At 38.0% G+C, this 27996-nt stretch overlaps 1 protein-coding gene and 1 long non-coding RNA gene across 3 annotated transcripts in view; both read left to right on the top strand.

The window, feature by feature from the left end:
• DERA (deoxyribose-phosphate aldolase) overlaps positions 1–27996 on the top strand; it is a 117137-nt gene that overhangs the window by 78564 nt on the left and 10577 nt on the right. The window lies entirely within an intron of this gene.
• On the top strand, positions 475–27861 carry LOC141370160 (uncharacterized). Its single transcript, XR_012373980.1, has 2 exons — positions 475–748; positions 27562–27861. It is a non-coding gene; the product is annotated as an uncharacterized lncRNA (long non-coding RNA).

Genomic DNA, 27996 nt, shown 5'->3' with positions numbered 1-27996 from the left:
CTTATTTTCCATCTCAAATTTGCTCTTAAGCCCATCTAGTGAAATTTATTTTATTGTACATTTTTAGTTTTAGAATTTCCATTTGATTCTTTGTTAGGGATTTTCATTTCTCTGCTGATGTTCAACATATTTTCTCTCATTGAGATCATATTTTCTTGTAAGTCTTTGAATATATTTATGTAGTTGATTAAAAGTCCTTATCTGCTAATTTATATATCTGGATTATCTTGGGGTCTGTATCTTGAGCTGCCAGTTTTCCAGTGCCTGAAAATAGTTGCCTTTTGTATTTTGTTCAGCCATATGGTTGTTTGTAGCAGGAGGGTAAATCTGGTATACTTATTCTGTTGTGTCTTTGTGACTTTTGTTTTCTCATTAATGTAGCATGAAAATCTCAAAAGGAAAGATGTTTTATCATTACATTCATAATTCTTATCTTGTTATATTGATAGCCATTTAGATTATTACAGAAAAATTCTCTGGAGAGTAAGCTAGAGATATGTAACTGTATTAGTCTGATATCATACATCATTGTAAATAAAAAGTTAACCTAGGTGTTCACATTTTTGGTCAACTAAATGTTTACTAGCTTACTTTTGGTTTAATTTTGTTTAGGAATCTTTCAAAATGTTTTAGGGGAAGGAGCCATAGGTCATGGGGGCTAGAAGACCTGGATTCTTGTTCATTCTTGCACAGTTTATGACTTTAATTGAATCAATCTGATTATTATAGCTGCATTATAAAGTATAAAGTAAGTACGTTGCAAGTTATTAAAAAATATCAGCATACCTTCCTACGCCATCCTACCTCAGTCAGGAAGGAAACATAATTGAATTGAATCTTTTTTTTCTATTACAAGGCATTATTCAGACTATCACTTTTCAGAACCATCTGGTGTAGCTGCAGGAGATAGAATATATTGAGTTGGATTCCATTCTGTACTGATCTCAAAGCTTATTAATATGTTAGTAGGATTGTTTAGTGAATCTTTTAAAAAAAATTTTTTTAAAGATTTTATTTATTTATTTGACAGAGAGATACCTAGCAAGAGAAGGAACACAAGCAGGGGGAGTGGGAGAGGGAGAAGCAGGCTTCCCACTGAGCAGGAAGCCCGATGCGGGGCTCCATCCCAGCACCCTGGGATCATGACCTGGGATCATGACCTGAGCCGAAGGCAGACACTTAACGACTGAGCCACCCAGGCGCTCCTGTTTAGTGATTCGTAAATAGGAACTTGTTTTGCCAACTTTTGGCTCTGTCTTAAAAAATAAAAGTTTCAAAAGAATCTGATTAGTTGAGAATCACCATTAGATGTGGCCCAGTTAATTTTTTTATGCCACACTTCTCAGCTATGGTTATTTGTCATATCTCCTAATTCTTTTACTCTGGAAAATATAGCAGCCATCTTAGCTCTTTAGATGTGTATCAGAATAAAATATTTAACTGGAGATCACTTCCTCAACAGCAATAATGATCCAGAACCAAGCCAGGAACAAGGAGGAAAAAAAGAAAGAAAACATTTCAAAGAGATGAAATATATATAATATAATCTATAGTACAACAGTAGTAATAGACAATAACATTTATTATGTGACAGGTACTATTTTTAGGACTTTGTGTATATTCACATTTAACCTTCACAGTGACTAAGATAGGTACTTTTCTACAGGAAAATGGGAACATCAGTTAAAAAGGACTTTTTGCTGCAATTCTACATGGTCATTATTGATATTTGGAAACATTCCAGATACTCTGTCTTTGTTACATCATTTCCTCTATCTGTTACAGCTTTCTCTTCTCTTAACTGTTTTTAAAGATTTAAATATAATTTTCATCCTTTGTCAAATCTCTCCATGATCCTCTAGAGGCAGAATTAATTAATTGTTCATACCATCATGCTCCTAGGACAGTTGTAAATACCAGTAGCATTTGTCATGTAGTATCATCATCCATTGTTTTAGCTGTTGAATCTTTTGCAAAATTATGAACCTTCCTGAGCCAAGGACTATATCTAACTTATTTATATTTCTCTGTGATTACTACTATGCCTGGTATCTAAGAGAGCCTAAGAAAATATCTTGAAATACACAAATGAATGAATGAATGAATGGATGGATAGATGGATGAATGAGAAAGAAAGAGATAAGGAAAAGTAAAAACAGGCAAAGTAAATGCCGAAGACCTAGACTCATCTCTCCAGATGTGCCACGACCTTGTAGAGTTTGGACATGTTATCTTGAGAGCAAAATTTTACTTTAGTTGAACAAAAAGATAGATAATTTATACCATTGACAAGGAGATTATGTATTTGAGGCATTGTTTGGACGACCTAAGCAGGGGTATGACATATAAACGGTTTGTGCGGCTCTAGGGCTAAGAAAGGACTAAAGAAAACTTTCTGCCTTGGCTTTTTGGCCAAAGAAAATGGATCTGACTTTCACATTACTGGCCATGTGGTGAGAGAAATGCAAATAAAGAAGGAGGGGAGGTAGGAATAAGCAATTCGAAGGGAATATAATCAGGAAAAGAAACGAGAGCCATATTTTTTCATCAAACAATCCAAGAACAAGGTGATAGGGAGTAAGATAGAAAGGGAAACATGCCAATAGAAAAGAGAAGTCTAAAGCAGGTCCATCTACTGCTAAGGGATTTCAGCCCTGCAAACACGCACGTTAAGAATAATGCCAGAATGTAGAAAAGTGCCTTTATCTTTCAGTAGCGGTGGACTGTTCACACACATGCAACAGCTAACAAGCTCCGCTCTGAAGTTATTCTAGACCTTATCTTTGGAAATAACGCAGGCATGATAAATAAGTTTGGAGTAGAAAAGCACTAAAGATGCAATCATAATGTCATCAGGTTTGAATTGCTGATGAAGATCTGTGGGTAGAGTACGAACACAAAAATATGGGGCTTGAGAAAAGCAGACCTTGAAGGAATGCAAAATGAGTTTTGAACTTGGCTGGAATTTTGTAATGTATAGGAAATCAAAAATGATAAAAGTAGGAACCAGGGGAGGGGATATTTGAAATTCAACCCAATAAGATCAGAGTAATTCAGAAACAATAAGATGAAGCAGAGAAATAAAAGAAAATATAAGGGAAGCCATTAAAAAAAATAAAACGAAGGGGAAAAAATAAACAGTGGGAAACTTGTTATGACTGAAGGAAACCAAAGCTCTAAAAGAAATGCTGTGATTGGTAGCAAATTAACATCTAAGACTTTCAAAAAACCGTTTTTAAAAATTTAAATAGGAGTCAAATAGTAGACTAAATGACAGTGTACGTTTATTTTTCTAAAGATTGTCACAAGTCACACTGAGTCCTTCATCTTGGCCTGCAAATCTTTGCATACTCAAGAAATATTGATCCAGATGGCACATCTAGACCCCTGTGGTGATCCAGCCTGGTCTTCTTGTTTGGGGGGGTTTTAAAAATAAGATCTTGCCTTTCATAGGAAAAACATTTAATTTATGAAAAGGTATGCTACAGTTGAAAGTTCACCACGGAGGAAAGCATAAGAATACAGATGTGTATTGGGGGTAAGATGTAATAGATTTCAAACATAAATTCATTTACAGTTCCTTAAACTAGCCCTGAGAATTAAACCACTTCTAGGGTAAAAACTGATTAACTTGCCATCTCATTCAGGGAGCAAATTTAAATTTAGCCCCCCGCCAGCAAAAATTTCAGAAGGTTTACCCCCTCACACCCACCCACCCACCCACCCTGCAGTCCTCACCCACCCTCTTGCCATCCTTTGTTGAGTGCAAAATAGAGAGCTCAGTAGGAGAGAGAAGCTACCATGTTTTCTGGCCTCCCAGTGGTACAGGAACCTCTGATGGTCCATTTTGGTATATGGGTATCATTTTAAAGAAAATCACTATACATTTAAACATAAAGTGTTTTCTTTGCCTCTTCATGGCTGGGCTTCTAGGGAAAAAAAGAAAAAGCTTGTAAGCATAGTTTTGTATGTGGTATATAGTAGTGTTTGTAAAATTTTACTGTGTGAGATTTTTAAAAATATAAGCCACCTTATTCTAAAATCTTATAATGGCCTTCTCCAGACTTAGTTTGCTCAGAGGAATTTATGGGCATAGAAGCTAGCACATTAAGTGCCTAGGAAGTTCTTGTTGATGGGTTCAGTTGTCAGGGATAGGGGCATCAATAGATATATTCGTAAACGACATGTATAAAATTCAGTTTTTTAGTAAATCTATATTTTGCATTAAAAGAAACATTAAGGGACTTTTTTTCATGTCTTGGTGAAATTCTGATACATGACATAGAGGCCAGACCTGTAGATATTTGCTCATGTTTCTGAGTTTCTATTACTCACTTGTCTTTGATTCCTAACATTTGTTATTTATTCTTTAATGTGTGCCGGATAGTTAGTGATCTATTAGCAAACTCTTAAATGCTGGGAAATTGGAATCCTTGAATGGGTCTCTCAGCATATTTCACCAGGTAGATGCTTGATATGCATTTTTTTTGAATGAACAAATGAATAAAAATTAATAAATCATGTGAGGTTACTAGTTCACAGATTCCTTTTGCAGTTGTCTTAAGAGGGAACTAGGGTAGGTACCTTATCACCTTTTAAGGGATGAGAACCTGATGCTCGGAAGTTAAGTGACTAGACCAAGGCCACACATTGAGGAAGTGGCAAAATTCTGAAGCACTTGTTGACTCTAGATTCTATACACAACCCTGTTCTCCACTCTGTAATTGCTCTGTATGTAAGATATTATATATAAGCTATGTGTAATCTTTGGGGGCACAGATGTATTTCTAGAGTCCCTGAATGAGATTTACATGTTGAGCTGTACTTTTTTATTGACAAGCAAAGTAAGGACAATATAGAAGAAGTAAGGACAATAGAGAGACACGGTATTTAGAGAAAAACTGTAGGGGGTGGCAGACACGAAATAAACATGAAAGAGAACAATGAAAGCAAGCCTAGGGGCCCATACATGATAGGCCCACAGTAAATCCTTGCTGGAATGAAAAGGAAGGGTGCCAAGAGCACTCCCACCTCAGGTACATTGCGTGTTTTTTTGTGTGTGTGTGTTTACCTGCTCTGCTGATGGTCCCATGATGATGTCCTGGGAACATCAGTGGGGTCATGACTTAACGACCGCTGCTCGAGTTCTGCACTGAAGTTCTTGGTAAATTTCATATTCCCCTTCCTGGGTGCTGAGAAGACAGCTAGGGAGTGATTTGGAAAGTGAACCTTTCTCTTAATCCACCCGATGGGGGCAGTCTGAGCATGAAGGAGCAGAGGGGTTGACATAAGAGGGTATGGGACCATGGTAATACCATTGGAGCATATGTGGAAGAATGTCCCAGCATTGGATGAGGGTCATGGAAAACTTCCTGTGAAGAAGGATCGAAAAGAAATTGGGCATCTTATTTGGGAAGATGGCAATCGCTGGGGTTTTGATACTGTACTCAAATAGTTGTATACACCCATACAAAAAGGATGAAAAAGCATGATTGTTCTCTATGATCCCAGGGTAGGAGGACTGGGACCCAGCTTTTAGAAGTTATGGAAAGATGGATTTTGGCCTGGTGTAAGGCAGACTTTAGTGAGGGTCCAGATTTTCCAGAAATTGGATGGGCCACATCAGGAGATAGGAGGTGTTCAAAGCACAGGCTAGATCATAGCCTGATGGAGCTACTGTTATATATGTGATACTCAGTGCCCATTAGAGATGCTTGCTATTTCAGAGCTCAGTGTGATCCTATACAGAAGAGAAAAACATACACACACACACAGCTGTTTATATGTGTGTGAGACATTTCAGTGTAGATTACAATCCAGTATAGACGGGACCCCAAATATGGAAATAATGAGAAAAGAGGAGTATATTGGTTTCCTCGGTTTCTACCTCAAACTGGGTGGCTTGAAACAACAGAAATTTATTATCGTGGCTCTGGAGGGTAGAAGCCTGAAATCAAGGTGATTGGGCATCTTATTTGGGAAGATGGCAATCGCTGGGGTTTTGATACCGTATTCAAATACTTGTATACACCCATACAAAAAAGATGAAAAAGCATGATTGTTCTCTTCTGCCACACTCCCTCTGTAATCAGCAGGGTAGAATCCTTGCTTGCGTTCTCTAGCTTCTGGTGTTTGCTCGCAATCCTTGGCATTCCTTGGCTTGTAGATGGAACACTCCATTCTGTGTCTCCATCAACACATGGCCCTGTGTACTTTTGTCTGTCTCTTCCTTTTTTATAAGGACACCAGTCACTTAATGGCCCCACCTTACTCAGCAAGACCTTGTCTTTACTCAACTAATTATGTCCGCGATGACCCTATTTCCAAATAGATCACTTTGTAAGGTACCAGGGATTAGAATTTCAACATACCTTTTCAGGGGGCAAGAGTCAACCCATAACAAAGAGAAATAGGGTTCTTGGGCTGTGATGCTCTTATTTCCTATAAAGACCTGAAGAAGTTAGAAAAAAATACTTTGAGTCAAACCAGCAAACTTAAATTCAGGTACAAAAGATTGATTTTTCCCTCTAAGCAATGTTGGATGGTTTTGTGGATAGGGGAAATCTAGTAGATATTAAATATTTTTATCTGCAAAAAGCATTTGGTAAGGTTCTCAATGGGAGATTAATGGCTAAAATAAAGAATGAGGCATTAGGAGATAAATTTGCTTATGAGCAAGAGACAGAGACTAACAGTAGAAGGAAATACTTTTTAGATTGGAAAGGAGTGACATACAGCACAAGCCAGGAATCAGTTTTGGGACCTATGGGTTTTTCACTTTATTTTTATTGGACTTTGTAATAAAAATACAGATCTTCAAACAGTCCAAGACAGAGTGAGTAATACTACAAGCATCAGTAATCAAAAGTTATTCTCTATCATAAACTAAATGACTGATAATAAATACTGACACAAGACTACACAATGTACCATAATATTATAAAATGGAGCAAGCGGTTCTCCTGTGTTCTGTTTTCTTCTGCATGGGTGAATATTTCTTTATTTGCTTTTTAACAGGTATTTGCAGGTTTCTAGGTTTACTTTATAAGCCATGTAAATGAAAAAAAATATATGTTTTTTAAACTTAGGAAGATGTGCTAGCTGAGAGAAAAATTGGTTGAAGCAAGACAAAGGTTATATTGCCATCCCTAGTATAAAGAAATTAGGGACCCTGTGTGTTAAATTGCTCAGCAAGCTATTCAGTAAAAAGACTTAAGGAGTGAGGGGGCGTTCTGGAAATCATCAGCTTATTCTGCAGTCATGACTTTAATGGAAGCATATACAAAAAAGTCATTGTTAGAATGATGAAGCTATGTATCTGAGGCAATGAACTATCATTGTACGGAACTTTTCTCTCTTCTTTTCCATTTTGAAAATTTTAACAAAATGGCTCGAAACAATCCATAACATTCAGTGATTGTGTAGGTAACTTGTGTCCTCCCAGGAACTAGTTAACACACTTGTGAAATTGGAATTTTGGTTGCAACTCCTTTTGTCTAAGTCACGAAAAGGTCCTTACAAATTCATCTCTGTTTTTCCTTGATTTGTACATTGTCAGAGGAGATGAGAGAAACAGAGCCACTAAACATTTAAAAGTTAACTTGTAAAAGTTGCAAATGCTTTGAAAACTGGAAAGGATTATAAGGTATAAAGAAGCCTCATTAACTTCAAAGCTTTCATTTTATAGGTGAGAAAACCAAGATCCAGAAAGGTCAAATTCACAAGGAACTTACCCAGGGACAAATATTCTAAAGCCAAAACAATCTAGAAGGACGTTCTCAACCCAGGTTGCACGTTAGGATTTCCTGAAGAGCTTTTTAAATAAGCTATTTAAAAGATCCTACCACCACAGATCCTAATTTTAACTGGTATTGAATGGAGCCAAGAGAATTAGTACTTTTAAAAAAACTTTCTCTAGTGTTCCTACTGTCTAGGCAGGAATGAGAACCTCTATCTGGACTCTGGGTTTCCTGATTTTAAGACAAGAGTTCTTCTCACTCACCCTGGTAGTTTCGAAATTATTTAGAGAGAGAATTTCAAATCGCAGGGGCAGGGGGGTCGTCCGTGAGCCTAGACAGCTCATAGTTAACAAATCGATTGTCCTGGTGGTTGGCTCCTTTCCAGATTGTTTGGAACTCTAAGCTTGCACTCCCATAGAAATAAGATTATAAATGGTCGGATGTACAGCTGTAGGTCCTCACCAACACACGAAACAGTGGTTTTGGAAGGACATGAATTTATATTTTTAATTAAGTCTCCAAGAACTTAAGGATTAAGGATTTTTAATCCTTTCCTCTCCTTGATAGAAGTATCTTGGTTTCTCCTCCTTCCACCTTTAAAATATTAGGCATGGGGTTTGAATGGGGACTCTCCTAGATCCAGGCTGTGCCAGGAAGGAAAAAAAGGGGCTGAGGCGGGTTGGTGGTGAGGCTGTCGTGAGGACTGAGGAGCCAGGGGAGAGGGAAAGAGGCTAGTCAAGAAGAGAAGGGCTAAGGTGTTCTGCCATCTTGATGCCTGGGGACATTCCTTTCTGTTGAATAGGCTTATGCTATAAGCAAGTATTTAGTGAGCATCTAATGTTTATTAGACGCTATTCTGCATGGGAGAAGCATAAGAAGAGAGAAAGGGGAGAGAAAAATTAGAACCCTTTCCCTTTAAAACACTGACAGTATCTCTTCGTCCCATGAGGAAGTGAAAGGTGAGGTTTACGATTGCCTCATTGGCAACCTGTTAGGAGCCACAGGGACATTTCCGCCAAGTGCTGCACGGGCAGGGCTACCCTCTGGAGAGGCATAGAAGGGTTCGCAAAGCAAGTGGCATCTGTGTAGGTGTCCTTAGGTGCAGATGTAGAGGAAGGTATGGTTAGGGTGTGGAGGGTCAGTGGAGAAATGGCAGGAGAGGTGGTGGAGGAAGTTGCTAAGTTGCTGGGGGCTTAAGGCCCCAACAAAGAATTTGGGTTTCCTGTTTGTAGGTAGGGAAAGTTTTTAACCCTTGAAAGTTTCTAGCCTGAGAAATTCATGCATCCAGCTCTTCATTCACTAGGGTTTATTGAAGTCTGTTCTGTGTTAGGCATCCCTCCCAGGGATAAAGATCAATAAGACACCCTTACTCCACATACTTTGTGGCAGTGAAGCAGCACCCAGATTTTCATTTTAGGAACATGGCCTTTGTGCAGTGTGTTTAGGCTGCTGAACAGGGAAGCTGTTGGGAAGCTGTTATTACAGGCTAGTTGACCATGATGTAGGGCTGAATTAAGGGAGTGCTGTGGGAATGAAGAGGAGTCCACAGCTGAGGGAGCCGTTCAGGGGGCAGCATGAATAGTATTTGGTGAATGATTCTAGGCTGAGCGTGGGGGGGGGGGGGGGCGGGGGGGCAGGACAAAACAGCTCATAAGGGTGCCATTTGTCCACACCCTCACTGCGATCACTCATTTCCACAGGGTAGGGACTTCAAGACAAATGAGGCTTCTTCCCAGCCCCAGAACCCGAGTCTCTGCTGCCCTCTGCTAAGACCTCTGCCAGTTCATTCCTTTGCTGGCTTACTGCAGAAGGCATCAGAGTCTTACCCCTTTTCCTCTACTTTTCTTGCAACAAGGAAAAAAATATTTAGTGTTTTTAAGGAAATCTGATTAAGGCTGTGGCAGTGAAAAAGAGAGCCTATTTTTCTGTTGAGAACACATGAACAAGACAAGGCATATAAAGCGAAACGGAGTGGAGGAAAAGGAAATTCGTGCTTTTACTTGAATTATCGGGGTGATGCTTTGCTTTGCTAGTGGCCCAAGAATAAGTGTTATAGTATGCTTTTTGTAAAAAATTTATCATCAACTGGGGCATCAAAAGGAAGTTTCTTGTGCTGCAAAGCTGCTAAATTGGGCAGGGACAACAGAAGAGGCACTGAATAGTCAATGAAATTGGAAAGAATTTAGATCATCCGTGTCACACAAAGCCTGCAAAAGGCTGTTTGTAGAATGTTAGCTGCTATCACACTGGTTTGATATTAACATTCTAGTGAATAATTAAAATATTCCTGTTTATTTTTTAATAAAAAGCAAAAGCATATAAATTACCTCAGAGTTTATAGTGTTACCTATAGTTGTATTCACAGATGTTGAGGTTTCTGCCTAGGATTATAGATTAGATAATTTAGGCAATTAAAAAGCAGATTTTCCTCTGCCTTTCTTGGTGTTCTCATTTTATAGTATTCATTATTATAAGGCCTTTCAAAAATATTAAACAAAAAATCCTTAAAACAGCTAAGACATTTTCATTATAGATGGTATTCTCTAAATTGAGTGGTTATTAAATATATTCTTCTACTGAAATTATTTGTGAAGTACATTTCTCATTTTCATCTCCTGTCCATAAGCACACACCCAGGCATGGCTGATACTGGATTTCTTCCTGCCTGGCTTTTTAACCAGACTCCCATGAAGTGATTAGGTACTCCTTATAACAATATAATTTTCAGTTAAACCCATCCCTTTCCACTAACTGTTTTCTTTGGTTGGTCCTTTACGGCTAGACTGGAAAACTTCAGGGTTTTAATTCAAGACAGTTGGCTCAGAGAAAAGAGTGACTCCCATAGAGACAGGAACGAGATTCATGCTCAGAAACAAAGAGGGCAACAGGCGCTTGTGAAGCCATAGTCTTATGGTCTTGTGCGATGCTGTATTTGCTGCTCTTAAGGTGTGTGGTGTTTAAGTAATCTAGACATGGATGCAGTCACTGGAGGCTGTGCCTGAGTTTTTTATGTCTGTTGGATGGTAGTCAAAGAGGGGAATGCAACTAGGAATGCAGTGGTATTAGAGGAAGAATTTCCTAAGAGGGCAAGGTAATGAGAGAACTTAAGACTGACTGCCCTGCCTCCTAGTCCTCAGATTTGGTCATGGCTGGGACACGGGGGTGGCGGGGGGGGAGGCATGCTGCAAAGTTGTTGAGAGTGTGGGTGTTCTGGGAGCTTAGAAAGGAGATCTCAATGTGGACTTTTCAGACCAAACATCCCTTTCCTTAGTGCCCCAAATAGGTCCAATTAAATAAAGTTAGGATGGTTACCAAGCACTTTAAACAGCAAGATTATAAACTCTGTAAACTACTTGCTAGAGAAATTAACAGATGTAGAAGGAAATACCAGGTAGGACCCAATGTTAATAACCTTGACTTAAATGTGGCTCTTCTTCATAACCAGGGACTAGGAAGAACATTGGCAGAGAACTCGGGAATGCCCCTGCTCCTCAGAGCTGCCCTCACCACCCACTCCCCCCACAGACCTGGATACCCAGCCCTTCTCTGCCTTGTCATCTTGAGATTCCTTGTCCAAATGCAAACCCTGTTGGTAATTTAAAGCTCAGAGTGACTCATCCCCAGCCTTGCAGGTGATAGGGGTGGTGTTGGGTTATAGAGATGGACAGTCAGATGTATCCAGGCCTTCCCCTCTTTTCTTAGGGGAATTGCTATGCAGAATGCTTACGAGGGGTTAATAGAACTCAGGTTCAGTAACGGTAAAACCTGCTTTTGGGGGCTGACCTGGGACTTACTATCAGAGGAAATATTGTTTATATGGAGAAGTACAATTTGATTTCCAGGCAGCCATGAATTTACAAACTATTGGAATGTTATCCATTTCTAGATTAGAGAATTATGTATTAAACCTTTCAATTTAGTAATTAAAGGTAGAAAAACATAACTGGTTTATCAGTGTAGTCAACTAACAGTTTAAAATATGCAGATCATTTAAATCTGAATCTAAAACCAACTATTCAAAATACAAAGACAGAGAAAAAAATTAAAAACACACATAATTTCCTCCAGAGACCTTACATGAGGCAAAATTAAACTAAAAAAGCTTTAACCGCTCCCTGACAACCCTGTTCCCCCACCAAATCTTGTTTCTTTAACGTATGAATCTAGAAGTCTCATGCCCCCTGGTCTTTAGTAAAAGATAACTTTTAAATGTAACAATTCTCAATTTTTGTTGATGAAAAAAAAATGAAGCTAATGAGGAAAAGGGGGGGCGTTATTTTCTGACATAAGAAGAGAACTGGCCATCTTCCTAAATTTTTATTAGTAATCACTGTAACTTATGAAATTGTATGCTGTCTTCTTAAAAACAAGGGCGTTTGCAAATGTATTCTTTGTACAATGGCAACAAATGACTTAGTGGGACTTTGGTTCTTTGTTGCATTCTTTTTTTTTTTCCAAAAATTAACATGGATTATGTTTATGAAAAAAGTTTTTTTAAGAATTAAAAGAAAATCCTACTATAAATTAAGTTGGATACCTTGGGAGTTTTCAAAATCAGGGTTAGGAACCACTGATTTATAAAGTTCATCTGTGTATATGTGTGTCTTAGTGCAAGGGGTTAGAAACCTTTTGATAATTTAAGGAGATTTGTGAACCAATTTTAAGAATTAGTCTGTGAATAACTAGATAAAGAAGAAACAGCAATGATGATTTGGTTTCATGTCCTACAAAGCTCAAATAAAATTTTGCTAAAAAAGTTTTAGAAGTTTGAAAGATTGTTTTCTTTCTTTTCATGCAATCTACTTCAAAACACATTTTCAGGGGCATCTGGGTGGCTCAGTTGGTTAAGTGTCTGCCTTCAACTCAGGTCATGATCCTAGGGTCCTGGGATCGAGTCCCACATCGGGCTCCTTGCTCAGCAGGAAGCCTGCTTCTCCCTCTGCCTGCGCTCCCTCTGCTTGTGCTCTCGCTCTCTCTCAGACAAATAAATAAAATCTTTAAAAACAAACAAAAAACAAATTTTCATTAGCTAGGCAATATAATGAACTCGACAACACATGGCCTTGGATGATTTGGAATACTGGAAAAGTAGAGTCAGAACTGAAAGGTTATTCTAAAGACCAGCTTGTCTCCCACCAAATGAACAAAGAAAGGTTGTGTATTGGGGGGCAGTTTTTCAGCTAAAATAATGATTTATAAATTGTGTTCTGTGAAATAGTATTTCAATGAAAACTTCTCTAACAAATGGGTCTCATGGTCATACAGCTTTGGGGATACTGTGTAATATATACTCCAGTAAGACACTCCTAGTACACATGTATTTAGAAAAGACCCTGAAAGCTTACAGAAAGGAAAATTGTGTATTTTTGTTTAACCCCATCATATCAAACATTTCAAAGTATGGCAGAGTTTTTCTCATGTACCATTATTAATATTGAACCAAAGAATAGAGTAAAAGAATACTCATTAGGTTCTGTCAGGTCCTGTAGACATAGAGGATTGCAGTCTTTGGAAATGTAACTTTTTAAGCAGACAAGATTACAGTTAACACACAGCTGTAGAAGCATAAGCATGCCATTCACTGTAAGGGGCCAGTTGTAGAAAACCTCCCTTGTGATCTCTGGTAACATTGCCCCCTTCCCCTTCCTGTGGCTCATGTCTGAAATTCCACTGTTAGATTCTCATTCTTTAATTTAAGCCTTTTAAATTTTAAATCTCTGTGAAAGAAGTAGTACATTCAGTAACTGTGTGACATAATTTTCTGCAAAACTAGTTGATAGGTGACAAGAACTAGGTGTGGACTTCTTTTTGAAAATATTTGATTGAAGAAAATCCACTGAGCTGAAACCATAGGTTACAAACCCTTCCTCACCCTGTCCTCCGTCCCCACCAGTGAAGTCAGGACATTTGTCCAACCCAAATCAGAAACTCTTCCAAGAAAAGAGAAAATTTTCTCTCTAGGCTGAAAGCAGCCTTGCCAATCAAGATACTATGTTCATGTTAGGACTAAATAACTTAGAAAAGGAGAGCGGAAGAAATTTAATATAAATTTGCTCTGTAAGCTGATGGAAACGAGGACTAAAATCAGATAATTGAAACCCAAACTGTACCAGTTAGTGAGGAACCCTAATTTAGAGTGTCCTGGAACTAAATTGTTCTTTCTCCATCTACTGTTCCTCCAGTTCCGTTGGCTGAGGAGAAACCTCAGCCCCTCACTCCGTCATGTCATATCTTGTGGACTCCAATCTGTTGTTACACCCAGTTGTACTTTCCAACTGGGTCCCTCCCCACTCCAGCACTCTGTACAGGCCACTTAGCTCTCAAAATGGAGCCACTTCCAGTCAGGGAAGCTTCTTAGTCATTGCTGAGCACACAGCAGTCATCCACAAATACTTGTGTTGGGACAGAATAGGTTGAGGAAAGATCCCCGAGTCAGGAAGCATCATCCTGTGTTTCCATCAAGGATTTCTCAAGATTTCTTCTTGAGCACGTTAGCCTTCAAAATATGTCTTCCCCCTCTGTTACTCCCAGAATTTCTCAGCAAGATGGCTTCATTTGGAGTCGGAAGCATCTGATAACTGCTTTATTTGTAATGATTTGTCAGGTTATTATTTTTTTTTTAAAGATTTTATTTATTTATTCATGAGAGACAGAGAGAGGCAGAGGGAGAAGCAGGCTCCCAAGGAGCAGGGAGCCCGATGTGGGACTCGATCCCAGGACCCTGGGATCATGACCTGAGCCGAAGGCAGACGCCCAACCATCTGAGCCACCCAGGCGCCCTGTCAGGTTATTTTTAAAGCTCTTAGGGCAGTGTCCAGCACATGATAAGTGCTGTGTTAAGTTGTTGGTTAAAGAAAATTAATTAAATAAAAACCATTTGTTTATACGAGTAGGCAGCTGTGGAATCATTGAAGAGTTCATTTGTGCTCAGTGTGGTCGTTATGTTTCACTACAGCTTGACTAATACGGAATTCATGTGGATTGTGTCATTATTAAGTTTATACTATGACCACTGCGCTAACCGCATATGGCCAATATCATGATGACGAATGAGGAGTGAGGGGAAGACATTGTAGAAATTTCTCAACTTATTCAGGCCCTGTATCTTCTCCAATTCTCTTTAAAAGAAAAAAAAAAACTTGTACCTTAGTTTCTTTCTGCATTTTCTACAATTGCTAGAGCTCTTTATATTCTCTGTTCATTGATAAGACAGTTCCTTTCTCTTAGTTTCTTCCATAACTTGTTCACACAGTTGATATATTATAGAGGCTTCGTTGACTAGTCTCTCATATGGTTGCTTCTCTAGCAGAAATCTTTGCTGTTCTGTGGCTTTTCACTTTTAGCTTTTCCTAATAATTCCTAATAGCTTTCTTGAATCTCCTTTCACTTGCTTCTTTTCCTTCCACATTTTATTCAGCTGGACTCTGACTCCTGTCTGATTAACCAACGTGGACAGAGTGGGGAGTTAGAGGCCTGGGTAAGCATAGCTGGCGGTATCGTAGGGTCTCAGCTGGGCAAGCAGAGCAAGTGTGTGTGGGGGGGTGGGGGACTGGGGGGATAATACTTTGTGTCATGGTTGCAGAGTGATGCCCTGGGAAATTAACAGATGTAGTGTACCATTGGTTTTCTAGGTCAGCAGAGCGAAAATGAATAATCCAGAGATTGCATCAGTTAGGTTTTTGCATATGGCTGCAAATTGCCTGGAACTTGAAAACAGTGACTTAAATAAATAAGGAATTATTTTTCTTACATAACAAGAAGTCTGGAGGTAGTAACCAGTCACTGCTGTTGGCTCATCATCAGTACCAGGATTGATGCCTGTTATTCTCTTGTCATTTCCCTCATGATTGAAAGATGGCTGCCAAGCTCCAGTCATCATGTCACATTCAAACAAGAAGAAAGCAATGGTGGTGCCATTTCCTATTGAAGGGAACAGTTGAACTCGGCCAGATAGGATTTTGACAGGGAGAGAAAGAATAGAGAGAACAAAGTTGATAGGGTAGATAGAGGGTGTTTTTGCCAAACAGTAACTCGTCTGGGTTAGGAGGCACGGGTGTGTAGTGGTTAAGAGCCTGGACTTAGAAAAAGCTGTGTTAAATTCCATTTATGACATTTAAAAACTGTGGTCCTAGATGAATTCCTCAATATCTCTAACCCCTGTTTTTTTCATTTGTAAATGGAGATCCCGAGAGCACCTGTCTTTGAAGTTATCCTAGAGGTTAAATGAGGGTAGATGTATGAAGTGTTTAGTCGGAGCCAAGCACCTGGTGAGTTCTCAGAAAGGGGGACCTGTTCCGTCAGTACTACCACTGTTACTGCTGTGTCGTCATCAGCATCAGAGTTTCCTGGAGTCCGAGATACTTGTGAGTGAGTAGCAGGAGAGAACAATGAAAGACTAGATTAGATTCAGATCCTGGAAATCCTAAAGTTTTATTCTTTAAGCAGCTGAAGGCTGAAGATGAACAAAGGCCATGATCAAACCTGTCTTATCTGTCCATTCCATATCACAACACTTTTTAGCCCCTCATACTTAAAAAATGTGCTCTTTAGTTTCCATGTGTAAGATAAAAAAAAAAAAAAAAAGTGGGCCAGGTCAACTCAGAAACTCTTCTTTCTCAAGAGTAAATTTATGATATTTTTGACAGAAACACAAGTAAATGGATCTCCAACATAAGCTGACACTGTGAACTGTCTCTCACCCAGTTTTTTTAAATGCCATTTTACTTTAGAGGTTATCATTGTGAATCCCATTTCCTATTTTTGGTCATAAACTTAACAGCTGAATTTTTTTCTTCACTGAGGCTTTACATTTTTGAGTTACCTATGTGTTCACTTTGGATTTTGACATTTAATGGCTCCCTGAAATACCTGGGAGAAATTATATCTGTGATATAACATGTGCTTTAGAGGGAGGAAATAAATGCCACACTCAAAGCAATTATATAGGTAATATTAAAAACATTAAATATGTATCAGGAATTTTAAATGTAGGTTTAAAAGGAAGGTAGCTAAAGACCTAACTTATACATGTTAAGGAACTTTATATTCTGTTTTCTGGTGGGGGGAAATCGCCTAAAAATGAATAACCTTTTAATCAAACCTATTAGTTTTGTAATAGGAAGTTCTGTGAGAAACAGATAAAACCTCCGTATGAAGTGTGTATTGTAAGCTATTTGTCTGAAATATACATCGTTACTGTATGGTTATATGTTATTTCTATTTCTATTTAGTTTCGGAAAAGAACCCATAGCCTTTCTGCTGTGAGGGAAATTCATGCATATATATTCATTGGCAAGGCAGTGCTTTAAAGAAAAAAAAAGTGTGTGACGTCCAGGGAGATCCTAGATGAGTTCGAGTGAATATGCAAAATGGATCCAGCTTGCAAGCGTCTTGTTGTATTAGTCCGTGACATTTGCGGAGTCTAGGTCAGGACTGTTCTTCCTGCCTAGTTCACAAACTGCTTCTTCCCTCCTTTCTCCTTGCCTCATGTGTTTTCAGGCATTTGTAGGGATTCTGATATCCCAGTGATGCACATGACTCGGCAGAAGTGTGTGGTGACCCTTTGTGATTATGGGTGCTCACCCATAGAGGAGCTTTGCGGGGCTCTGTCACTTTCTCCTTTTCCAGCACATACCTCTTTTGTGGAGGAATCAAGGCCTCTGGTGGTGGCGGAGTGAAAAGGAGGAAGAAAGCTAAAAATGAAGGCATGCCTTGTTGAAAAACAGAGACAGAATTTGAACAGTAGGAGAGAGGCGGCATTGTCTTTGGAAGTGGTTGGTGCTAACTACAGTAACCCCAGTGGCCAACTCCAAAGCTCCACATGGCAAATATTTCTGTTCTGAGCCTTTTCAAGGTGTAGCCATCTGTAGATCCACTAATGGGAAGCATATGATAGGAGTCTCCAGGTACAGTGAAACAATTGCCTCGAGATAAAACTCCCCACAGAAAAATTAACACAACTTCTTTTATGAAAGACAGGTCACTGTAGAAAGTAACTCTTTCTTACTTATCATCCATTGTTGGAAAAAAAAAAGATTTATGATGACATTGAGGTATGATAATCTCAAATATGCTCTGCATTGTTTTTAAAAGCTTTGTGTTTAAAATTCATAGCACTTTCTAATCCTGATAAAGTAGCCTAATTTTCTAGCTTGCTTTGTTCAGTAAAATGTATTTCTAAATCCATTTTAAGCAGCTATTTCTTCAATTTGAGTAATTTTCTCTCAAGTTAATAGATTCCACACAAGCATACCTGACTTTTAATGTTAATATATACTATATATTCCAAACTTGCTAGTGACAATAGAAAGCACAATCAAAATGAAATTCACTTGTTTGAAGCATATCTAGCTTGTTATTTTGTTAAAATGCTTCTTCATTTTACTCTTCTTTGCCCAAGTGTAGTGATACCAAATCACATTTTACCTTGTATTGAGGCTCCATCTCCCTCTTCCCTCCCAGCAAATGCGGAGGAAAAAAGAATATGTTAGATATGCTTGTGTCATTTTAAGATAAGATGACTTTAAAACTACCATATCAATAGAGGACATTTGCTTAACATAGTAAATCCCTACATCAGTAGATTCTCGGCTGCAGGGGCTGGCTAAAAAGGAAAGCATTTTGATTTTGAGGCATTTGGCATCAGTAACTTGATTTACAGATTGATGTTTTCACTTTATATTGAGTCTAAAACACTTTACTACTTTATCCAAACCATTATACCTATACAATAACAATGCCTGTGGGTATTTCTGGCATTTTCGTTTGATCATAGGGTACTAGCCTAATCTCATGAATCTCATTTTTTTTCTTCTCAGCAATGCCACAGTGTTCTCTGAAAAACAGAGGGTAATGTGATGGAGACAGATAAAGATTTTTTTTTTTTAATTTAAGTGGCTAGACTGAGAGAAAGCACATATAACTTCTATAACTAAGCCAGTGTTGCCTCTAATGGTACAGAGTCCTGTAAAGGAAAGCCTTGGCTTGTACACGTTGCTGTGTCTATATGTGTACAAAGGTACTGGCACGTAGTAGATGGTCAGTAAATATTAGTTGAATGGATATGGAAGGGTTGAGAAAGAGAGTGGTTGGGTTGAACATGGAGCTGTGAGTACAAGTCATAATCAGTCAAATGTGGTTTTAGAGGTAGTCCTGTGTGTTTGAAAACTGAAAGCAAGGCCAGTTCTAGACAGGATTAAGGGCTGGCCAGTCTCCTAGGGTGCTAATCCATAAGAGACATGGAAACCACTGAAAATGTTCCAGACAGAGAAAATTGCAGTTACTAGAATTCCTCTGCAGTATATGATTAGAATTGGGTGTAAGACATTCCAGGGACATGCTCTTAGGTTCTCCAGATGGATAGTCTACACTTTTCAAGAAAAGTGGGTCTAGTTAATTACAGAGCTTTTGTTTGGCTGAGTGAGGGATTCAAATTTGGGGGCAGAGCCGAATTGCTTGGATAAGAGAGAATAGTTAAGTGCCATCACCAGGGATCTTCTTACTCTATCTCTAAAGCGGAATTAAACCTTTTTTTCCTAAATAAATTTAAATCAACATGTAAAAAATATTAGTTTAAAAAGGATATCAAATTGTATGTACCCTATGCAGGGTGATTACAGACTTTGGTGTCTCATTGAAGCTCTAGACCAGTGCTGTCTAATTGAGATATATAATTTAAAAAAGTGTAATAGCTACATTAGTAAAGTAAAAAGAAACAGGTGGAAGTAATTATAATGTATTTTATTTAACCCAATAAATCCACAATATATCATTTCAATGTGTAATCAATATAGAACTTACTTATGAGATATTTGACATTCCCTTTTTTATACTAAATCTTCAAAACTCTTCTGGCACATCCCAGTTGGGATCAACAACACTTAGTAGCTGCATTGGTGAGGACCACCATGTTGGTGTGGCCCCAGATTGTGCACACGGTGGTCTCTGAACCCCAGCAGGCATCATGAGCTGGTCCTGAAAGGTCCTTTCATTAAAATTCTCTCTCTTTGACCAGCATGAAATTCTCAGTGTTGGTGCCACTCTTCCAAAATTTTTCAAGGAACTATAATGATAAATGTGTCGAAGTATTTTTCTTCAAAAGTAGTGCTTCAGGTTGTTTGGTACTTTGAATATGAGTGCTGTTCATTTGGTTAACTTCCATCTACTGAATAAAGCATTATCACTGGGTACCATATCGATTTCAGCCAATGACAGCTAAATGTTATGTTGTAATAGTTGATGACAATTAGAGAGGAGGCCTGGATGGTGGATGTCCTACTTGGGAGCTGGTGGGAACCACTTACAGAGAGGACTAGGAGTTGCCTTAAAACATGAGTTCAAGAAAGGGTTGAGGGTACAGTTGATTATATATACTCGATTTGTCAACTTATTGATAATTTTACTTAGAGTTAGTTTTATTAGATAGCTTTTTTTCTCCCCCTTTCTCATGAATACATTCTCTTTTGCTTTTTTATTTTAAGTTGAGATATAATTCCCATAAGATAAAATTCACCTTGAAAGTGTGCAGTTCTCGGGGCGCCTGGGTGGCTCAGTTGGTTAAGCGACTGCCTTTGGTTCAGGTCGTGATCCCAGGATCCTGGGATCGAGCCCTGCATCAGGCTCCCTGCTCCTCAGGGAGCCTGCTTCTCCTGGAGCCTGCTTCTCCCTCTCCCTCTGCCTGCCACTCCACCTGCTTGTGCTCTCTCTGTGTGTGTCAAATAAATAAGTAAAATCTTAAAAAAAAAAAAGTGCAGTTCAGGGATTTTTAGTATATTCACAAAGTTTTGCAACCATCCCCACCATCTTAATTCCGGAACTTTGTTTTAATTGTAAATCTTCTAACTCAGTTACCTCACCTTTCCTTCCCAGATAGCCTTACTCAAAAGAGGGAGTGGGAAGAGGAGAAGTAAGAACTCAGAAGGGTGGCATGATTTTGGGAGCTCATTTCTGAACTGTAAACTCCATGTACATATTCACAAACATTCTCAGGAGCACTAATACAATATTAAAAATTAGGGGTGCTTGGGTGACTCAATTGGTTGGGCTTCTGTTTCTTGGTTTTGTTTCAGGTCATTATCCCAGGGTCGTGGGATGGAGCCCTTTGTGGGGCTCCGCGCTCAGCACGGAGTCTGCTTGTACCTCTCCCCCCCCCCCCCCCCCCCCCCTCCTGCTCGCACACATGCTCTCACTCTCTTTCCCCCTCTCTCTCTCTAAAATAAATCTTTGAAGAAAAATTAGAGGAAGCGAAGAGCTAGGTTTAGGAAACATTCTGTTGTTTCTCAGTTTGCTGACAATATGGCCTTGTAAACAGCTGAGTTAAATCTTTTTCCAAATTTGTGAAAAAAAAAAACAGCAAACAAAACATTTAAGTTGTTTGAAAGATTAAACAATTTAAATCCACTCTAAAAGAGATGCTGTTTGCATTGACTGGAAACTCATCTCTAGCGTTATTACAGTTCTGAAACCATTTCAAATCACCTAAGTTGTAGAAGTGAAAGGAAACTTTTGTCACATTAGATGTAACTCAGGGACTCTTGTTTGTGTCAAGCAGTTCTAACACATATCTTTGTATGGTTAGCATAATGGTTTAGAATATTCTCCCAGGGACATTACTGTCAATTACCAAGGATTATATAGTCAGAGTCCCCACCTTGTATTCCATTTGAATCATACTGTTCTGCATTATTTTAAATAGCCACATTTTTATTTTTATTGAGGGGAAGGCAACTGCAAGGAATGTGGTTATCATGAACTAATCTTACCCTTGGGGTATTTGAGATATTTTCTAACTCTGAGATTGTGATTGCTTTCTGATTGCCATTCTGCTTGAACATGCCTTGCTGCTTAATTATGATGCTCTGTTGCCTTTCTCATGTGACGGACTAGACCAACTGAGGAGTATTTTCAGAGCTTACCAGTTAGATTGAAGGAAAGAACTGAGAAAACAGGTTCTTTTATTTTTCTTAAGCTTTTCCTCTCTCTTTTAGAAAACTTCCCCCTTCACAAGGTTAGTTATTATCCCTGGATCATGTAAGGATGTCTTTGTGGTTTAATTGTCTCCAGATTAACTGTTAGCACCATACTGATACCTCCCCCCCAGGGTCTTCTGCTTCCGTCTTTACTCTGGCCAGTTCTCCAGACATAACACTGGATCTTTATATCTCACCCCAATTATTGTCAAGCCTGTGTTGAGTGAAAGAACATAGTAACAAAGAAAATGTTTTAATTTGGGGCTTCATATTTTTGTGCATTATATTTGTTTAAAAAAAAAGTGTCCCATTGCACATTGCAAGTATAAATTAGTGTCAATTACCATACAAAACTCTCTTGCTAAACTTTAATCGGTAATTTCTTAGCGATAGAAAACATGGTGCTAATGAATAATGTGCCTAGAAGCTCTTATTATAGGGTTGGCATGAATTCCGCTTAATGACAAGCTTTCTCAAGCAGCAGTTGATTTTAAATCCTATTTTTCATTAGCAAAGTGTAAAATGTTAATAATACCTTCCATTGTGCTGTTCTTTTGTAGCACAGGCACATGGATCTCCCATGTTCACCATGACTGTCTTCAAGATCCTGCTAGTAACTTCCTCTCTCATAAATAAGATTTGTTCGGGAAATAAAAATGTATGTTTTCCCATTGTTAGCTATATGTTTTTCTAATAATCACATCTGAAGCTTATTATGCAGTAATAGCCTTAAGATATTATTTTTTTTAATGTACTACTGTGGTCTTAATACTAGTTTTTAATCTCTTCTTGTTTCTATGAAGTCTGAATGAGATTTTCAAAATTGAATAATAATTTGATCCGTTAATCTTTTGAAGCTAGTAATTTTATTTTCCTCTCTTTGCAGTCTCTGAGGTTCGCAAATGAATAGAGCTTCATTACTGCAGTCTGCATTTAATAACCATTATCCATTATCTTGTAATTAAGACTCCCTGTAACGAATCATGAGGACAATGCAAAAATACATAGTACATTTCTTTAATGAACTGGAAAATGTTCATCTTGTTCTATTTAGTAATGAGTTGCTGAATAGTCATTAAATCCACTGGAGAATAGAGCTAGATGGATTTTGAAGACTGTCTTGAGTTTGTGGTTAATCTATTAGAATTAAAATTTCATCTTCTATTTTTATCAACAGCTGATTAGAAGTCATTCTGTTTGACCAAATTGATTAGAAGACCATATACAAGGGCAGCTGTTGTTTAATGAAAGTTTTTAATGAAACTGTACCATGGAGACTTGTAATTATAGGCGTTAGAAAAGCTTTGAGTTGCTTTAGACCACAAAAAAAGTACTGTGCTAGAGATTTCAGATTAAGAAAATAAAAAAATACAATTGAATATAATACTATAAATTTATTATTAATGTTAATTTCAACTAATCACAATTGAATTCTGGTCCATTTAATGTGTTACTTTGGACTTTTTAGACCTTTTATCTCCTAGTTTAGTCATTTCCTTGAAATTGTGGGCACTGATGGAAGAACATTTATATGGATAGCTGTTTTAATTGTGAGATATTTCTCAGAAGGTTTTTTTCCCGAAGCTGAGCAGAGGTGAGCTTGGTTAATGTTGGATTTACATGAGCCCTGAGGAGAGTTTATGGTGCTCTGTGATGTTGGTAATTTGAAATCTAGCATTTATTTCTCTAAGGTAATCTTATTTTAGCAGAGGGGCAAGGGAAGCAATATTAAAATAAGTAGTAAAACAAAAGTGTGTGCCCACTTAGTCCCACTGGAAAATCCATTGTTCTTTTGACAGTAGTAAAATACTAATGTACTTTCTGAAGTATTTTGTGTAATTAAAGCTAAGTCTTATTCCTGGACATAAAGAAATAGCTGTATGTCCGAACTGCTGTTTTCATCTCTTGTGAGGTCTCTGGCTCTCAGTTATCCTCGGCTGATCCAACACACACCAGATTTACTGTGTTTAAACACTAATATCAGGTGGTCAGACTTTATGCTTCCTAAAGAACTTAGGTCTCAGGGCAAACTGCCACTTCAAAGTCTGGAGAGACGGTGACTCCTGAGAGTCAACCAAGGTCTGCTAGAGTCATAAGCGGGTAAGAACACTTAAATGATAATTTTAACAACTGTTGGAAGCTGAGTGTTGCTCCGGCACTTTTGTGGGTCTTACCTCCAGGAACCTCAGGTTCTTGCGGTGAAGACCCGAGAAAGATCTTCTCTTGTCTATGGCAGGGGGAGGGGAAGATAATCTTTGCAAAATATGTACAAAGCATTCTCCTTAACAGACACCTTCTCTCCAGGGCAAAAGATTTTGCTAGAATCTTATCTCACCTGGACGAGCATTTCCCATTCACTCTTCCTGGCTCATCAAAGCGGGAGAGAAAAGCTAGGACACTCTGTGAAGGTTACAACCTAGAGACATGCATGGGTCCACTAACAGACTGAAGTTTAATCATAGGATTATGAAATACTTGCTCTCCCCTATACATTATCACCACACCAACAGAACTCCAGTGATCTAATGGATTACAACTAACAGAGCTTAAAGACAGAGACTCTCTCTGAGGAGAAAGACTTAGGAAGCCTAGAGTAATAAACGGGGCGGACAAAAACAAGGATACTGTTGCACTGAAGACTTTGGCACTGGTGACTACAGCAGATGTAAAACACAGTCTAGCTCCTAGCCCGATTAGCATAAAATCTCACACGAAAGGCCTGTTTATCTCCGTTCCTAATATGTCATGTCTGGCTTCCAACAAGTTATAAGAGATGCTAAAAGGCAAGAAAAAACAGTCTGTAGAGACAAAACAAGCATCAGAATCACATTCACACATGACATAGATTTTGAAATTCCCAGAAGGAGAAATTTAAAATAATTGTGACTAATATGTTAATAATTCTAATGGAAAAAATAGACAACATGAAAGAATGATAGGTCATGTAAGCAGAGAGATAGAAACTCTAAGAAATACTCAAAAGGAAAAGCTAGAAATCAGAAATACTGGAGCAGAAATGAAGAATGCCTTGATGGGCTCATTAGAAGACTGGATAGAATCAGTGACCATGAAGATAGAGCCAAAGAAACCTTCAAAACTGAAAGGTAAAGAGATAAAAGGACGAGAAAAACAGAACAAAAACTGAGGGACGATTTCAAAAGGTATGACACATGTATAATTGGAATACCAGAAAAAGAAAGAGAAAATGGAGCAGACAACATGTTTGAATTAATGGCCAAGAATTTTCCAAAATTAATGACAGAAAACCAAACCATAGGTTGCCTGGGTGGTTCATTCGTTAAGTGTCTGCCTTCACCTCAGTGGGATTGAGCCCCGCATCGGGCTCCCTGCTCGGCGGGAAACCTGCTTCTCCCTCTCCCACTCCCCCTGCTTGTGTTCCCTCTCTCAATGTCTCTGTCTCTGTCAAATAAATAAAAATCTTTTAAAAAAAGAAAGAAAGAAAGAAAACCAAACCACAGATCCAGGAAGCTCAGAGAACACCACAGGATAAATAGGGAAAAACCAAACCAAACAAAAAAAAAAACCACACCTAAATATGTCAGAATCAACCTGAAGGAAACCAAAGACAAATAGAAAATCTTGAAAAAAGCCAGAGAAAGAAAACACTTTACCTATAGAAGAAAAAGGAAATAATTATAGTAGACCTCTCACTGGAAGCCATGTCAGCAAGAAGTGAGTAGAGTGAAGTACTTACATGTTCAAAGAAAAAAAAAAGCCCAAGCAAAAAATCTGTATCTGGTGAAATTATCCTTCAAAAGTGAAAGAGTTCAGACATAAAAAACTGAGGGAATAGATTGCCAGCAGACCTGCCCTGTAAGAAATGTTAAAAGAAATTCTTTAAGGAGAAGGAAAATGATATATGTCAGAAACTCTCATCTGCATTAAAAATGGAAGAATATCTGAGAAGGAATACATGAAGAATAAAAATAAATCACTTTTCTTTCTCAATTGACCTAAAAGATAACTGTTTAAAATAATAGCAATAATGTCCTGGGTGATTAATACCACATGAATGGACTAGGAGGGAGGAATTAGGAATACTTCGTTAAAGGTACCTCCAATACCTATGTAGTGGTAGAGTATTATTTGAAGGTAAACTTAAATTTGTTAAAAATGTACATTGAAAACTCTAGGGCAACCAGTAAAAAAATGGACAAAAGAAAGTATAATTGATATGCTGAGAGGAGATAAAATGGAACCATATAAAATGTTCAGTGAAAGCCAGGGAAGGCAGAAAAAGGGGTGAAAGAAAGAAAGAAAGAGAAAGAGAAAGAAAGAAAAAGAAAGAAAGGAAGGAAGGAAAGAAAGAAAGAAAAAATAAGGCAAAAAGCCCTATCTTGGTGAATGTCCTGTGTGAACTTGAGAATATGTAGTCTGCTGTTATTTTTGGTTTTTAAAATTTTCTATAAAGATCAGTTTGATCATGATAATTGATAATGCTATTATTCTACCTGTTTATCAATTACTGAGAGAGGGGTTTTGAAGTCTCCAGCTATAATAGATTTGTCTGTTTCTTTTTTCAGTTCCACCAGATTTTGCCTCACATATTTTGATGCTCCATTATCAGATGCATACATGTTAGGATTGTTATGTCTCCTTGGAGAAATGACCCCTTTATCATTATGTAATACCCTTTTTTATCCCTGATAATATTCCTTTTTCTGAAGTCTGCTTTGTCTGAAATTAATATGGGTACTCTACTTTGATTAATGTTGTATCTTTTTCCCATCCCTTTATTTTTAACCTTCTAAAAACTTATTTTTAAAGTCAATTTCTCATAAACAGCGTATAGAAGGGTCTTGTGTTTGTTAATCTCTGATTTTAACTAGTGCATTTAGACCACTTTTTAAATGATTGTTAATTTTCAAGTTGGATTAATATATGCAGGGAGAAATAATCCAAATAAGTCCATATCTATTAAACAAATTATTTTAGTTTAATTTAGTTTGTAAATATACATAATAACAAATATATAAGCACATATTTATTTACATAAAGTATGTTGTAACCTGTTATAAAACTATATTTTAATTCTAGAATATTATAAAATAATTTTATTATTTATTTAATACTTTAATAAATTATTGAAAAATTAAAAACTTCCAAAAAGGAAAGCACTGGCTAAAGATGGTTTCACTGATGAATTCTACTAAACATTTAAGTAAGAAATATTACCAATTCTCTATCTCTTCCAGAAAATTGAAGGTGAGTACTCACTCTGTGAGACCATCATTACCCCAATACCAAAGCCACATAAAGACATTGCAAGAAAGGAGAACTATAGATCAGTATCACTCATGAACATAGGTGCAAAATCCTCAACAACATATTAGCAAAATGAGCTCAACAATGTATAAAAATTATATGCCATGACCAAGAGGGATTTATTCCAGATATGCAAGCTAGTTCAGTGTAATGTCATCCACCATATCAATACATTACAGGGGAAGAATCATATGGTCATATCAAAGGACACAGATGAGGTATTTGACAGATTCTAACATGTATTTATAATAAAAGCTCTCAGCAAACTAGGAATACTAGGGAACGTCCTTAGCTTGATAAAGAACATCTACAAACTTTAGCTAACACACATGAGAAATGGGACACTATTCCCCTAAAGTCCCCCTAAGAATAAACCAAGAATGTTCCTATTTGACATTGTACTGGAGAGTCTTAGCTAGTGCAAGAAGACAGAAGAAGGGTATTAGAAGAGTACGAATTGGGAAGTGGGGTAGGCTAATAATGGCTCCCAGAGATATGTCCATATCCTAACCCCCAGGACCTGTGACTGTTACCTCGTTTGGGAAGAAGTTTTTTTTTTTTTTTTGCAGATGTGGTTAAATGAAGGATCTTGAGATGAAGTGATTATCCAATCCAACTGCCATCACAAATGTTATTATCAGAGAGAGGCAGAGCAAGATGCAGTTTATACCCAGAAGAGAAGGCAGTGTGAAGATGGAGGCAGAGGTCTGAGTGACGCAGCCGAGGAATGCTGGCAGCTCTAAGAGGCTGGGCGAGTTAGGGAACAGATTTTTCTCTAGAGCCTCCACAAGATGTGCAGCCCTGCTCACAACTTGATTTTGGACATCTGCCCTACAGAACTGTGAGAAAATAAATTTCTGTTGCTTTAAGATATCAAGTTTGTTATAATTTGTTACAACCACCACCAGAAATTAATACAGGAAGAAAGATATAAAACTGTCTTTGTTCACAGAGCACATGTCTGTGGAGAAAATGCACCCCCAGACCAACAAACTCTTGAAAAC

The sequence above is a fragment of the Callorhinus ursinus genome, unplaced genomic scaffold (assembly GCF_003265705.2).
Source record: "Callorhinus ursinus isolate GAN/ISIS: 27379988/994484 unplaced genomic scaffold, GSC_fseal_2.0 scaffold27, whole genome shotgun sequence".
NCBI lineage: Eukaryota > Metazoa > Chordata > Mammalia > Carnivora > Otariidae > Callorhinus > Callorhinus ursinus.
The sequence above is the reverse complement of the archived record's forward strand: the minus strand, read 5'-3'. Positions and strand labels throughout refer to the sequence as shown.